The sequence below is a fragment of the Berghia stephanieae genome, chromosome 11, assembly GCF_034508935.2.
Source record: "Berghia stephanieae isolate SIO BIC M18660-M18661 chromosome 11, UCSD_Bste_1.3, whole genome shotgun sequence".
NCBI lineage: Eukaryota > Metazoa > Mollusca > Gastropoda > Nudibranchia > Aeolidiidae > Berghia > Berghia stephanieae.
The window spans coordinates 4829030-4841274 of NC_088370.1; the positions used below are offsets into that span (position 1 = coordinate 4829030).

The 12245-nt window shown below is 39.3% G+C and overlaps 1 protein-coding gene and 1 long non-coding RNA gene across 2 annotated transcripts in view; both read right to left on the minus strand.

Annotated features, from left to right (window-relative positions):
• LOC144956454 (uncharacterized) overlaps positions 1–12245 on the minus strand; it is a 150065-nt gene that overhangs the window by 122747 nt on the left and 15073 nt on the right. The gene's annotated exons all lie outside the window — the stretch shown is intronic.
• The window catches only part of LOC144957059 (phosphatidylinositol 4-kinase beta-like), a gene marked incomplete in the record, with an annotated part of 70793 nt that overhangs the window by 46850 nt on the left and 11698 nt on the right, over positions 1–12245 (minus strand). Inside the window, 1 exon segment of the mRNA XM_078888023.1 lies at positions 6331–6345.

Here is a 12245-nt window from a genome sequence, read left to right on the forward strand (position 1 = left end):
CACTGAAACCCAAAAAGACTGGCATTTTGAAGTCATTATTTGGTTTTTGCACCGCCTAGTGAGTTGTCGTTAGCTTGTGGCAAAAGACTGGCATTTTGACGTCATTTTTTCGGTCAGTGTCAGGCTATAAGTTTACGATGGCTACGATCAAATAAGGAACACAATAAGTAGGGTATCCAGATTCCAATTTCAAGAGCAGTCTTTCAATGTCAGTCGATAACGGACATGTGATATTTATTTTAAAAACGTGAGCTTTTATACAGTGTAATATTATCCCCTACACGTGATAAAAGCGCTTTATAACGGATCTCTAGCCAACAGCAACGCTTAACATGTAAGATAAGGCACGACGCCTGTAAGGTGATATTATTACAATTTTTTCCCCCGACCTTATAATCACCTGGAACAACTACAAAAGACGTCTAACTTCTACGTCATGGCACAAGACCAAAGGGCTAGAGTTCAGGTGGTCGCTGGTTCGGATAAGTAAGTAAATAAGTAAGTTCCGACAGAGACAACGCTGTTAACAACCGGGTATTCGTTTTATACCTGAGTACGAATAGGGTGAGAGAATGTGAGCAAACAGCCTTTTCCAAGGACTCAACTATGCGCCGCACACAGAATGGGATTCGCGCTCCAGGACCTTCCGATCCGAAAGCGAGGGCCATACCACTAGACCACAGACATAGCCGCTCATGTTACATATTTGATTTTATAAGGACACTATCGAATAACTATTGATTTTGTTGGTTGACTCAAGTTTGAGATTGCTTATCGACGCTAAGTTTGGATCACGCTATATTGGATTTCTGTATTTGCATAAATAATATCGTTGTCAACCTCCTGTATGTACTGTAAAGGATGGGATTTTTCATTTTTGTTCCCCGAGTTATAAAAAGTCACCTATCCCATCTTGTCAACCAAACCAGGATATGACTATTTAAATATTATATTATGTGCATTTACACAGCACAAAATCCTCTGATTTTCCCTGCTCAATGCGCTGAACAGTGGTACATAATATATTCCTCATCATGCCATTTGGAAATTGATTCATTTCATTCGCCACAACTTCTACAAGTCATCGTCAGGGTTACCAATTCAGGGGAGGCAAAAAGTTACTGAACTTTTACGCAAACAGACAGACAGACCAGACCCCCTTACCAATGAACTCAAGTGTTGCGGCCAATGATGTCGACTCAACTTTGTACCGTTTTATTATTTAAAAAGTTTTCTCCTACAGACGGACAGGACCTAATTAAATTTCTCTGGAATTTAGTAATGTATTTATGTTTTTATTGTATTCTGTTGTTGGCTGAAGAATGTTTTGAGCCTGAAACGTTCCTTGTTTAGTATTTTGTTCTTTTTGAAGTTGTTATATTCATTTTTCTTTTGTCTATTAGTTTTATTGAAACTTTACAGGGAAAAACTTTTTATATTGTTATTCAGCAATTTAAACAAATTAAATAAGGTAGAACACAATTATTAGAAGAAAAAAAAATTACCTTTCTTAATTCATCCAAGGGTAAAGTCTATCTTTAAAGTTTTCTCCACTAAAAGACCATTGTAAGATAATTTAGGTGTCAGTCGCAGTGGGCCGCGAGAAAAAAAAAAAAAAAAAAAAGGGGGGGGGGGGGGGGGGGGGGATCTAAGTTCCTAAAGTTCCAAGCGCAAAAGACCAAGGAACAAAAATACCTTCTCCGTCGAACAAAGGAGAAACCTACGAACAAAGAAGAAATATAAGTTTGTAGTACAATTCTCAAACTGAGGTGCATGGAGACGAATGGTCATACACACACACACACACACACACACACACACACACACAGCCAGATAAGTTTGTTTACATTAAAAAGACCTCCAAGTCCCGTGCCTACTTAGAAGAGTTATCTTGCAACAACACACCTGCACCATGCACACATCGCAAAACCTCTTGTTTTGTACTGAGCTATCGTCCAAAATAATATTATGAAACAAAAATAAAATATGATAAATATCACGACACACAATTATATAATACCATTACAATACAGTTTTGACGTGTAGACAGACACGCGTATTATTACATATATATTATATTAATATAACGCATGCATTTAATATATTGATAAATAGGCGTAATTAATTATGACTGTACGACGTTCATAGATCTCGGCAATCTACCCCCTCCCAATTTCAATAGGCTTCTTCTGCCTTTCCCGTCAACAAATACATAAAATCGCATTTAAATATATTATTATGGTCGGAGGATGAAACCTGTGAAGTCCCGATTTTCACGACGGCGGGCCAAAACTCTGAAGTCTATAGATAGATAGTTCGAAGTTGACGTCAACCAGGTCTTTATTATTGTTTTTGCCATCCGTGTTTATGAGTAATTCTCACTAAACTGTATTCACCTGACGATCATGGTTACACATAATTTTGTGTTGGATCATTATACTTCCGGATGGCAATGTTGTGAGCTTCTTAGCCAAGCGCATACTATCTATAACTATAAGTATATACGAGATTTGCGCACCATGATTTATTTAATTTTGGGCGGAACAGACCTCTGATGACTTCAGAGGTTTGATCCGGAGATCGTCGATATGTGACCGACTGTCTCAACCAGGTGTTATCATCGCTTCCAACGTAATGTAAAAGAAAGAAAAATATAATTAACCCCCCCCCTTCTCTCTCTCTCTCTCTCTCTCTCTCTCTCTCTCTCTCTCTCTCTCTCTCTCTCTCTCTCTCTCTCTCTCTCTCTCTCTCTTCTTCCCAGAAGTAAATTTGAAAAAAAAAAAAAATCAAATCAAACAAAAACAAAAATCAAAAACGCGTTGAGAGGATCAAAAATCATCATAATGTGTCTTGAGAGAATAATGTTACAAGAACACGCTGACAATATAAATATCACATGTCTTTCAAATCAAACTCCATTTACGCAATTTACAGCGGGATAGATTAAGACCCTTTTTTTTTTTTAGATTAAGACACTTTTTGTTTGCTTTTTAATGTACCTTGTTATTTGTTGTTGATGATTATTGGGGGGGGGGGGGGGGGGGGGGGTAATAAAATGATCATATTAATCATCATTTCATGAATCAGGGAAAATCCATTATAGAACCCAGCGATGGGGCCAAAGAAGAGAGAGAGTAAATAATTGGCAGAAAGTACGGATTTCCGTAAAAGTCGGATGATAGAAAGCACTTGAGAGAGAGAGAGAGAGAGAGAGAGAGAGAGAGAGAGAGAGAGAGAGAGAGAGAGAGAGAGAGAGAGAGAGAATAAAAAGAAGAATAGAAATCCCAGGTCAAACATTGTTTACGCAACAGAAACATTCTGTTCATAAAATGACAAATCAACTTATCTTTTAAAATAGCTAAGAAATTTTTAAATCCATAACAAAATATTAAGAATACGACTCCAACTTGTCAAAACGTATTAAGCCCGAGACACCAAAAAAGTCACTTTTGAACAGATAGTGGGGGGTCATTTTAATCTATCAATGCGATACACGTGCGGCTATGTGGTCTAGTGGTGTGACACTCGCTTTCGGATCGGAAGGTCCTGGGTTCGAGCATCGCTCGGCCGCATAGTTGAGTCCTTGGAAAAGACTCTTTACTCACATTCTCTCACCGTACGCAGGTGTAAAATGCCCGTTAACAGCGTTGTCTCTGTCGGAAAAAAATTGTAGTGTCGCTTAACAGGCGTTATGTCTCGTTCTAAATGTTACTGTTGCTGGTGGTCAGGGCCCCTTTGTAAAGCGCTTTGAGCACATTTAGTGGATATTGCGCTATATAAAAGCTCTAGTTTGTTTTGTTTTTTTACATAGAGTCAGCATCCCCGGCCAAAATGTTTAAAAAGGTCTTTTGTTATTACCAGATAGCATTGAGCCCGCAATATAAATATGTATAGATAGTATGCACTTGGCTAAGAAGTTCACAACATTGCCATCCGGAAGTAAAACTGGCCAACACACAAACTGTCTGTAACCTTGAAGGTTTATAGTCTGGTTAATACAGTTTAGTGAGAAGTACGCGGATGGCAAAAACAATAACAAAGACATGAGTGACGTCATCTGCGAACTATCTATAGCGATTACCCGGCATTCAATAGAATAATACATTCTAATTCTAGTCTTAAAATCTTTTAATGTCATTCTAACGGATTGCTGGGCCAAGTTTTAGTTGTAATCCCCGTTATTGAATATAATATGCGTTGGTGTGTGTGTGTGTGTGTGTGTGTGTGGGTGCGAGAGAGAGAGAGAGACAGAGAGAGAATGAGAGAGAGAGAGAGAGCAAGAAGAAAAGAGAGAGAAGAGATGAGAGAGAGAGAGAGCAGAAGAAGAAAAGAGAAATTGAGAGAGAGAGGGATAGAGAGAGAGAGAGAGCAAGAAGAAAAAGAGATTGAGAGAGAGAGAGGGATGAGAGAGAGAGAGAGAGATTGAGAGAGAGAGAGCAGGAAGAAAAAAGAGAGGGAAGATGAGGAGAGAGGGGGGAGAGAGAGAGAGAGAGAGAGCAGGAAGAAAAAGAGAGAGATTGAGAGAGAGGGGTGAGAGAGAGAGAGAGAGAGAGAGAGAGAGAGAGAGCAGGAAGAAAAAGAGAGAGATGAGAGAGAGAGAGAGAGAGAGAGAGAGAGAGAGAGAGAGAGAGAGAGAGAGAGAGAGAGAGAGAGAGAGAGAGAGAGCAGGAAGTGATCACAACAAAACACTATTCATCCCGATAATAAATTATTTTTAAAAGCGTGTAAAAATAAATACTGTGAGTTATTTTTAACCCTTAGTCCTGAATCGATTAATCTACGTATTGCCCTTTATCTCTCACTCAGGCCATTCAATGGCTTCACACGAAAACATTTGACGCGTTACTAAACAAATGTAATAGAAATGTAATAGAAATGGGGGAGGTGAGTGGGGGGAGGGGGAGGAATCAATCGATAGAAAAATCAAAACAAAACTAGATACGTTGCCGCTGAAGTGGATTAAAGCTATTTTGAAAACAACAGATAAAGAAGTAGCAAGAGTGCGAAAATCGAAAACCAAAACCATTCTTCGTTTTTATTTAATTGTCAATAGTGAAAACATACTTCTCTCTCTCTCTCTCTATCTCTCTCTCTCTCTCTCTCTCTCTCTCTCTCTCTCTCTCTCTCTCTCTCTCTCCTATTACTTTCTTTTCATTCAATTTTCCTTCTGCCTCTCTCTATGTATGACTTATTTTGTAGTATGGTAGGTGCATGGGTCTGAAATGTGGCCAGCTGTAACATTTAGTATTCGTTGTTATTGAGGTTGTTATTGTTGCTGCTTATGTTGTTATTATTACTCTTGTTGTTGTTATTGCTGTTGTCTTCGTTATTGCTGCTGTTGTATAATAATCGCCATTTGATACCATGCGATTGTATCGGGACTATCTAGAGTTTTATTTAATAGCGATTCGGCTCACGATAGAAATGACCTAATTTCTGATTTTATTACCACTATCATGATCACGATGATCATCATTATTATCCGTATACACACCACCTCCCCCCCTCGTCCTCTATCTCCTCCTCCAGTCCCCCCTCTCAGCCGCCTGTCGTTGCCGCTGCTGCTGCTCTTCCTCCTCGTCACCCCCATAATTACCTTCATCAACATCATTACCATCACCACCATCATTAAACATTTTTTTAAAACCGAAGCAAGCAAATAATAATAATAATAATAATAATAATAATAATAATAATAATAATAATAATATAATAATAATAATAATAATAATAATAATAATAATAATAATATAGATTAATAGTGCGCCAAACATCCCTCCATCAGGATGGTTTAGGCGCATAACATAGGTTAAGCCCTAACACAGTAAACGAACAACGCTAATTATACACATAATCAAAAGAAAGCCTGTCCCAATACCCAATAACTAATAATATAAACGCTAATTTTACTCACCATCCTTGAAGTGATATAATATAATACCGTTGACGTTAACTAACTCGTGTTAACAAGAGGAGACAACAACAAAATACGTCTCATAAAATAAACACACAATCCAAACCAATCAAATCACCAGGAATCGAATCCAAGAAACACGTGATATTCCAACAAGTCTGAAGGCGTTCCTGCGTAGAGATGATGGACAATGCTGGGGTTTAATTTAAACAATAAGAGAGAAAGAAAAAAAATTCTGACCGGAGTGAAGGCCCACTTTGTGAAACTTTCCAGAGAAACAAGAATCGCTGTCAATTCCTTCAAAAGACTTCAAGCGTGAGGTTTTTTTCAGTTGTCTCTTTTGTTTTTTGTTTTTTTTTCTTCTTTCCTTTATCCCGAGGAAACTGGTGCTGCAGAGTATGCGGTCAACTGCAGTGATAGAGTAAGTCACTCTGGAAGAGATGAGAAAAGAAAATATGTTTTCTAATAGATCAATATCAGATTTGATTAAAGACATGTAAATTGTAATATGGTGCAAGTCTTCAAATCAAAACTACAAGTTCGTGTAGCAAACGTTTTGGGGTAAAATTTTCATCAGCAAACAGGACTAACACGAGCGAACTGGCGCCCGTATTAAGGACTATGGCTTTCAATATCGGATAACGCTTTTAATCCTTTTGATGTCACAATAACACGCACGTAGGCACTCTATGAACTCTAGTTAATATATCTCTATGTAGATCCATCTGTCTATCTAGATCTATCTATCCATGCCTCTACCCGCCTACCTATTTGAGTATACGAGTGTGTTTGTGTATGTGTGAGAGTTATAGAGGGAAGAGAGAAAGAAAGAAAGAACAAGAGAGAGAGAAGAGAGAGAGAGAGAGGCGGAACAGGGAGAGAGAGAGAGAGAGAGAGAGGGGGGGGACAGGGAGAGAGAGAGAGAGAGGGGACAGGGGGAGAGAGAGAGAGAGAGAGAGAGAGAGAGAGAGAGAGAGAGAGAGAGAGAGAGAGAGAGAGAGAGAGAGATGCCATCCCACAAAACACGACCAGATTTTATTGAATCGGAAAGAGCTAAGTTATAGCTCATACATTATTCAACATTTAGATGCGCCCATCGCCAGTCACGAAAAGAGAGCAGACGAACGAAGTACAATTTCTTTTTTATAACCTCCGTAGTAGCGACACAACTTTCTTTCAACAAATCATTATTCGCCCATTATAGATAGAATGAAGTGGACGTCACTCGGGGGTTTGTTATTGTTTTGTTTGTCATCCACGTTTATGAGTAATTCTCACTAAACTGTATTAATCAGACTATAAAAGTTCATGGCTACACATAGTTTTGTGTGTTGGTCGGTTATACTTCAGGGTGGCAATGTTATGAGCTTCTTAGCCAAGTACATACAATCTATATATTATCTGTATTGTAAAGCAATTTAAAAAAAAAAAATCATTAAACTGAACTGTGTTATGGTCTAAGAGAGATAATAATTATATTATCTCATCCCCTAACGAACACCCCAAGGGAAGAGGAAGCGAGGTCGCCCCAAGGAGACTTGGAGTAGACGTACCGTCGAGAGGGACCTAAAACAGAGAGGTCTGTCCCTCGAGATGGTCCCAAGAATAGCTGCTGACAGGACCAGGTGGAGATCCCTTGCATCGCTTCGACCGGAGAGGGTTGAGGTAACGTAATCTAGAGTTTTAAAACATTTGTGTTATTACTTATGACTAATGGGAGCGATCTATATTAATATTTTCGTCCAACCAAGTCATCAAACACATGATTTGTTGCTGTCCAACGATAGGATATTTCTTCAGAGATGTAAATACGCTGTTTTGTTTATGAAAGTTGTAAACATACCCATAATATGTCAAGCTGAACAAAATGACCAATCGTGATGTTAGATATTTCAAAAACTGTGAACACTTTTCACTTTGAGCACATATTCCAATGTGACCATCAATGACCTCGAGCACATGGAAAGGTAATATAGATCATGCCCATTGTTTTAACACATTTGTGTTATTACTTTTGTTTAATTCAATGGCATGTTCGTCTTGCATCTACGCAATATTCCTAGACGGGTGTACTCTATCGGAAGTTGTCCATCTAGATGGATGTCTCTCTTTCTATCTATCTATAGTTCTCTTCTTCTCTCCACCTTGGCTCATCACAATCTTATGATGTGGGCCCGGAGACTTTCTATCGATAGTTCGAAGATGACGTCACTCAGGTCTTTGTTATTGTTTTTGCTATCCGCATTTTATGAGTAATGCTCACTGAACTGTATTAACCCGACTATAAACGTCATGGATACACACAGTTTTGTGTGTTGACCCGTTATACTTCCGGATAGCAATGTTATGAGCTTCTTAGCCAAGCGCATACTATCTATCTGTGGATCCTCCAGTCTATTTTATGTTACGGGCCGCATTTGTCTGCTGTCCTTAGGACAAAGGGGTTTTTTCCCCTCTTATAAACACCCGTATCAAACTGGAAGAATGAAAACAGACGAAGTGGAGGTTAACTGTGGACAAAGCCCTGGAAAACAGAGAGAGAGAGAGAGAGAGAGAGAGAGAGAGAGAGAGAGAGAGAGAGAGAGAGAGAGAGAGAGAGAGAGAGAGAGAGAGAGAGAGAGAGAGAGAGAGAGAGATTCCCGAAAAACACGCCATAATGCAGTATAACAACTGGCTCAGGCAAAGTAGGTCTTTCTTTTCATATCGCTGGTCTCACTTTGTCTTTTAAAACGAATATGTAAGAGTGTTCGTTAACAGTATGACCAGGTGAGACAGGTCGGTTCAAAATAATGCCGTGTCTAAAAAAAAAAAAAAAAGAAAAAAAAAAAAAAAAAAAAAAAAAAAAAAAAAAACCCGATGTGCATCACTTTCTTCTCTCCTCGTTTTCTGCGAGCCTTCTGTCTTCAACTTCCCTGGACCACATTCAACAGTTTAAATTGAAGGGGCTCCAAAACTTTACAAAGATCTCCGTGTATTTCGAAAATAGTTTAAAATTTGATGAAAACCCGAACAAAATCGTAACGTGAGAAGGTTGCATCAATGTTTTTTTGCTCTGCAACTTTTCTTTGATTTCGCTTGACAAGGAGCAAAAATACAACAAACTTGCCACATCACATCGCTATGACACGACAACCAATATACCTATTTGCAATTTGGCATCGAGATTTCATAGATATGACGGAAATACGGAGGTCATATTGTCACACATTTTGGTAGTTCTGGGTTGCTTATTAGCTAAGATATAGAAGAGGAAAACTAAATTCTGAAACACGCCTCGTAGCAGGAACACAGACTCAATAGATCTCGATTGTGGAGAGCATTCCTCCACTAAAAGCCTTAATGGAAGATATTATGATATGTGCTCGGCCCTCATTAAATGAAAATGATTTTCACGCAAGACTGAACAATCTAGAAGAGTTAATCAGCTGGTATAGAATTAACTTCAAACAAAAAAAAAAAAAAAAAAAAAACAACAAAACCAAACTCGAAGCAGTTGTTGAGAAAGGGAGAAAGAAAAGAGAAAGAGAGAAGAGAGAGAGAGAGAGAGAGAGAGAGAGAGAGGAGAAAGAGAGAGAGAGAGAGAGAGAGAGAGAGAGAGACGTGCTACCAACCGCACCACCTAACACAAAAGAATTATAAGCATGAATGAGATCAAATCGATTCGATAGCCATAAATCACCATATTATTATGGCCAGTAACCCCCCCCCCCCCCCCCCCCCCCCCCCCCCCCCCCCCCCCCCCCCCCCCCCCTCCACACACACACCCACAAGAAATAAATAAGTAATTGATATGAATGAAGGGAACACAACATACATTACACCATACCGGAATCAATGAATGTGCTGCATCAACACATTCTATTTATTTCGACTGTCGGCGTTAAAGATAGGTGGCCGGGGGGGGGGGGGGGGGGGGGGGGGGGTGATTGATTGCAAGATTCAACGGCTTTTATGGCTTTTATTTATGTAGGAGGTTGAAGATAATGATAAGTGTATTAACGGTCCTCTCTCTCTCTCTCTCTCTCTCTCTCTCTCTCTCTCTCTCTCTCTCTCTCTCTCTCTCTCTCTCTCTCTACACATACACACACTCTCTCTCTCTCAGTATCAATTTATCTATCTATCTTTCCTCTTATTTCAGGCTTCATATTTAGACTATATCGATATACGAGGACGTGGGCAGCAGCGGGGTAAAGGCGTGGGTAGCACATACACATTTGACTGGGAGATTAAAGTCGAAACGTTGGATCAAGTTACAGTGAAAGAGTGACCGTCGATAAATAACATTTCATTTATTTGTGTCAAACTTGAAATAAATTGAAATAACACGAGTGGAGATCAAAACCAACAACTGATAACGGGAAGATTAAAGAGAGAGAGAGAGAGAGAGAGAGAGAGAGAGAGAGAGAGAGAGAGAGAGAGAGAGAGAGAGAGAGAGAGAGAGAGAGAGAGAGATATGTTTGTTTTTAGGTGTTTAACGAGAGAGAGAGATAGAGAGATAGATAGAGATAGAGAGAGAGAGAGAGAGAGAGAGAGAGAGAGAGAGAGAGAGAGAGAGAGAGAGAGAGAGAGAGAGAGAGAACAGCAGGTAATTTTATGACGTCCCGGGGTAAGAATCCTCGGTCAGCAAAAATATATTTTACTAATTGATAAATGGAGTTAAACAGACGTAGATTATCTATACGACAGGTCTAAATAGGTGGGAGAACCTGGCCGAACTATCGTGTCACGTCGGTAAGGACACCCAATCGCCATCCCATCTTCTCAAACCAAAAATAAATAAATAAATAAATAAACAAACAAACAAATAAAAAATATCATTAATTAAATTAGTGAAAGAAATAATGAATGAATGAATGAATGAATGAATGAATGAATATTCCGAAATTTTTAAAGAGATCGAGTTACGACCACATAAAGTTGACCACAGGCCACAAAACAGTAGATATAGCCAGTTACGGAAGGACATCGACTGAGAGGGTGGGGCGGGAGGGATGGATTAACTTTCCGGTCATGACCCCACTGGAGGGCCCATCCTCTGTGGCTCAATCGGTAAAGCACTCCACTAACACTAACAAGCAAACGGACCCGTTTCGAACTCCAAGTTGTGTCTGGTTCATTATAATCATTCAAAAAAATAAAAAAAATCTTTCTTTGTTTTTGTAGTACGACCTCCATGTTCGTGCAACCACCAATGGTCAGATAGCCTAGTCCCATTAATAATTGGGCGATAGGAGCAAGTGGACCATCCTATTATTAATCAAAACTCACATCAGGGATGCCACCAGGCAAATTAAAAAAGCCTGAAAATTTGCGCGCACGAGATACAAATCAACGTCAAGGGCTTTGTAGGGATTTGAAAAATATCAAATTTGGAATATTGTTTCAGTACTTATTATTTCAATTGAGAGCAAATAACACACAAAAGAAAGGAGAGTTAACAGTTTTCAAATTGATAAAATAAGGTGCTGAAAACAAAATATAGACAAGCTAATATCAATAGCTATCAGGGGTGAGAATGACTTGTCACATAAAAGGAGAAAATTTTTCATTGTGAAGATCATGACCCACCCATGCAACCATAACCTATAAATTTGAACTTTACTCAAATTCACTTAGATGCGATCCAAAATTTGTCTTGCAGCAATTTCTGACACGACTCGGGAGAATTTCAAAAGTTGAAAGTGTAATTACATTTGGTGGTTGTAGTAGGGATGATGATGTGGTGGTGGTTGTAGTAGTAGTAGTGGTGTTAGGGATGATGTGGTAGTGATTATAGTAGTACTGGTCGTATGGATGATTATGTGGTGGTGGTTGTAGTTGCTGTCGTAGGAATGATGATGTAGTGGTAGTTGTAGTAGTAGTGGTGGTAGGGATGATGTGGTGTTATTTGTAGTAGTAGTGGTGCTAGGGATGATGGTGTGGTGGTGGTGGTTGTAGTAGTGGTAGTAGGGTTGATGATGTGGTGGTAGTTGTAGTAGTGGTGGTGGTAAGGATGATGTGGTGTTATTTTTAGTAGTAGTGGTGCTAGGGATGATGGTGTGATGGTGGTTGTAGTAGGAGTGGTGGTAGGGATGATGATGTGGTGGTGATTGTAGTAGTAGTAGTAGTAGAAGTAGTGGTCTTAGAGAAGATGATGTGATGGTGGTTGTAGTAGTAGTGGTGGTAGGGATGATGATGTGGTGGTGGTTGTAGTAGTGGTGGTCTTTTAGAGATAATTGTGTGGTGTTGGTTGTAATAGTTGTGGTAGGAATGATGATGTGGTGGTAGTTGTAGTAGTACTGGTGGTTGGGATGATGTGGTGTTATTTGTAATAGTAGTGATGGTAGGGATG